Raw genomic sequence first — 4,050 nt, 5'->3', positions numbered from 1 at the left:
TGCTGATTGTTCGTTTAAAAATATATTTTCGTCTTGTCAAGGGAAAGTCAGTCCAGTTCCTAGCACCGAATTTCTGTTTCATAAAAAATGCTAACACTAACAATGAAGGCTTATTTGAATAGGTAATGATTGTTTTGCTTCCTATCGCCCCATGAAATTCTACGAAATATCTGACCTCCTTTTTCCTTTTGAGGCCCCCGTAGCTCATGATATTTATTTGTTTGAGTGCAAAGCGGCCAGGATTGGAGTCCTACAATAGGAATTAAATGATTTCATGCGATTTTCCTCTTTGTTTTAAAGGAAATAGGTCATAAAGAGCTGGAGGTGCAGTTTTCCAGTTTGGTGAGTACCCAAACCACTTCCTTGCCAAACTAAATCCCAGGATTGAATCTTTTATACTGACACCAACATCCATTTTTATTTAAGGTTCATAAAGACCAGCGCATAATGGTTTGCCATTTAAAGAGTCCCAGGCTAGGCACAGGTGGTGGCCAGCGTCTCTCACCTCTACTCTATCTGTTGTAATTGTTTACTTTTCCTTGAATTGCATGTCCTATGAAATATACCTGAGTTTTCTTTTTTTCTACAAATATATAGATACGCATCTCAACACTCTTTTTGTTAACACTCACGAATGTTAACGTTCATTTGCTAAACCTCTAAACAGTGCTTAAGAACTAAAGGAAATATTCTATTTAAATGCAAATTGCAAATAGAATGTTCTAGACCATACTGTTAGACAACAGGACTCATACCTGGATTTCGGTTTTAACACTCACCTTTAGTGTCACTGTAGGCAAATCACTTCATCTTTTAATACCTTAGGTCTTCAGTTTCTGAAAAGGGATGACAAGAAAATAGAATTTACGCTTCAAACAGTTTTTTGAACATCCATATGAAAGAGATGATACACATGAAGCTACGTGATTTTTCAACTTTTAGAATTGTAACATCCTCTCTTTTTTTGTTCCCTTATTGCTGAGTGTGTATGTAGGAAAGTTACGTTTTTAAGCAGGCAAGCTAACGAAAGAAAATTTAGCATTTTAATGTTTTCGAACATGATCTGTGAAGTTAGTTCACGATTGTGTCAGCATCTTCCTACTGGTATCTTTTAAGGGATTTTACTGAGTGTCTTAAATGTGTCAAACTCACATCCAGAGATTGTTCCAGAAAAGTATATTTCGTCCTGCTCTTTCCAAAAAGTCAAGAGGAGGGGCCGGCAGCAAGCGGCTGCTGAATCCCTTCCAGTTCTGCTGCAAATTTCCTTGCAGACCGAGCGAGTGCGCGACCTCGGTCTCTCCTTTGTCTGTATTTTCCACTTAGCGCTTTAAGTTCTGAATCAGTAAGAAGTTAACCTACATCAAGACCCCAAACGTTCCTCTAACGGGGACCTGTACGCATGTTTACACGTAGGCCGTGATTAACGGCTTCTGTGTATAATATGTGGGTGATTAAGAGCTCCTGGGACTTTATTTGGCCTGATGCTTAGACCCTCCACAGAGAGTTTATCTCCTCCACAGGCAAGAGTCTCTTTAATATCCGCATGCTTTCTGGGCACAGGCGGGGGCAGGGTATGGGGAGAGGTCAAACAGAGGAGAAGTATTTCTGAAAAAGTATATTTGCAATTTGAAAAACGGTGGAATTGTCTCATAAAGTGCTATTACTTAGGAGACGCTCTTATACCTATCACAAGTTTCATTTATGTCCTGACTCTCCACAGTATGTGTAGCTATGTTCATGTGTTCACATGCATATTTATAACGTTTTAGAGTGGAAAAGCCCCGTAGATCGCACGTGTCCTTCCAATCTTACGGTACTTCATCCAAGCGCACGTCACTGCAGTTTTTTCTCCTTCAAATATGCCAGGGTCAGAGTTTAAGAAGCTTTAGTGTGGTTGCAACATCAGGCTATTAATAGAAACTCCACTCTAAAGAATGAAGGCCTGTGATTTCACATGTGGATATAGGCTGGACGCGTGACCCAGCATCCCCTAGGAACACCACCTCCTGGACAGTACCCGCTGCCCGCTGGTGGGAACCATTTCTGTAGACTGCCCTGCGGGCTGTCAGTACAGGGCCGCGGTGTGTTAGCGAGAGCATCTTGACTGGAGTAAGCTCTGGGGACCCGGTTCAGATCGCAGACGTTTAAGGCTCACGGAGGACGTCTCAGTGTGGGGAGGTCAGGTCTGTTCCTCCCACCCAGCTACAGCTCAGAGCTGCTCCCTCCCGTTTACCTTCCCATCTCCTACTCCTACTCCTACTCCAGAACCCAGGCCTTCCTTCTGCTCCTAAACTGTGATTTTTATTATTTTCTTAAATCTTAGAAATTAGAGCTGGTAAGGGCTGTTGCTTCGTCTAGACTCAACAGGCGTGTTCTCCATAGACTATTTATTTCCTTTCGTTCTTGAGTCGAATTGTGGTTAGAAGCCAGCCTCAACCCACTGCCCCACCACACTGCACTGCCTGTCGACAAGAACGTGTGGGAGCTCACTGCAGCCAAGCCCGTAACCTTGACTCCGAATGGCAAAGATTACCATAATGCTCTTCTGAGAGAGAGGGCCTGGGGCCCGAAGCAGGAGGGCTGAGTCTACGTGACTAAAACATACCGACTTCCTCTTTCATAAGTCATCACATGATGAACTACAATTACAATTCCTGCCTTGTCTCCGCGAATTGCAGACGCATTGCCTCACCCTAGAAACCCTGCCCCAGCGCGGAGGAGGCGCGGGGACTGGCCGGGATCCAGCTCCGGGCTGCGCCCGGGAGGGGAGAGAGGGGGCGGGAGACGAAAACAAAGCTGTGTTTACTTAGCACACACCGATAGAGCCGCTGCAGCTACATGAAAGGCCGGGCAGCAGGAAAGGCTTTTGATAGATACAATGTAAGGAATGGCTGCCCTGGGTCTGGGGCCGGCCTTAACCCCCTTGATCCCGGATCCTTTCATGGCGAGAGAGTCCAGAACTGAAATAGCCTTGCCATGTTCCTGCGGGCATTTCGTTAGGGAAGTGACAGTAACCCAGTTTCGACATTGAACTGGCAGTGCGAGATAAAAAGGAAATGCTCTCTCTTTGGAGAAGAAAGGCTCTGTTGTACAAAAATCCTTCCTCAGTACTTGTCAAGGCAGAGTCTGCTCGCAGTTCTACTTTGGGCTTTCCCCTGAGGCTACCAGTGCCCGCTGGCAGGTAAATGAGTATAATTAGGCCATGGCTCTAACCCGAGTTTTCTCGTCTTGTTTCCCTCGCTGCCTAGTGGGGCCATCTCTCGGGGGTGTTGAGATGGTTCACCTCTCTGCGGCACAAAGACTGGGCCTCATCGCCTTTGGGCAGAGGCCCGGTGGGTCAAGTCACGTGCAAAATGGGTGGCGCCCGGTCTCCAGGGAAGAGTAACCTAAACCTTCTAGCCCCAGCTGCTCCCAGGAAGGGACCGGGCAGGTCTGATTCCCCGGTTAGGACGGGGCGAGGCCAGCCTGCGATTGTGGGGCAGGACCCGGAGCAGATAGGGAGCCCGTAACGGCCCGCGCTCCCTCTCTGGAAATCCCCGAGACGACGTTCAGCGTCAGCCTGAAAACAACATTTTTTAAGTCTGGCATGACACTTTCTGTGCCGTGGCGAACAGGTTTTTTCATGTGCTTCGAGCGGCTCCCTCCACTGTTTTTCTAAGGGTGTTTTTCCTCTTCCTTGTGGTTAATCCTTTGAAGCAACCTGGCATTTTCAATAGCAACAACTAGAGGGAAACGTCAGCAGGATTTTTTTTCTCTCTCTCCACCTACCAATCCGGTGGTAGGAAAGATAATATAATTAGTACCCTGTTCTTCCCATACTTAACCAGCTCATTCCAGTCTCAGGGGGCCGGTTTTCCAACAAAAGCAGCTACAGAGGCCGCCCTGAGAGGTGAAGTGTCAAAATCCCAACTGGCGGTGATAAGCCCGCGACTAAGTAGTGAGCCTAACGACCAGCCGGAGGTGATTTACCATCACACGCACCGGCTCCTCCTCCCGATGCAAGAGCGGAACTCGAGGGCTGGGTTCGGCTCGGCCCGGCTCGGCCCGGCC

The 4,050-nt window shown here is 47.3% G+C and overlaps 1 long non-coding RNA gene across 1 annotated transcript in view; it reads right to left on the bottom strand.

Moving 5' to 3' along the window:
• The window catches only part of LOC102888276, a 6,646-nt gene that overhangs the window by 1,817 nt on the left and 779 nt on the right, over positions 1 to 4,050 (bottom strand). The window contains exon 2 of the long non-coding RNA XR_439303.3: positions 780 to 836. This is a non-coding gene — a long non-coding RNA (uncharacterized LOC102888276). The remainder of the gene's footprint in view (positions 1 to 779; positions 837 to 4,050) is intronic.

Source organism: Pteropus alecto, unplaced genomic scaffold, assembly GCF_000325575.1.
Source record: "Pteropus alecto unplaced genomic scaffold, ASM32557v1 scaffold189, whole genome shotgun sequence".
NCBI lineage: Eukaryota > Metazoa > Chordata > Mammalia > Chiroptera > Pteropodidae > Pteropus > Pteropus alecto.
This window is presented reverse-complemented; position numbering and strand designations above follow the sequence as displayed.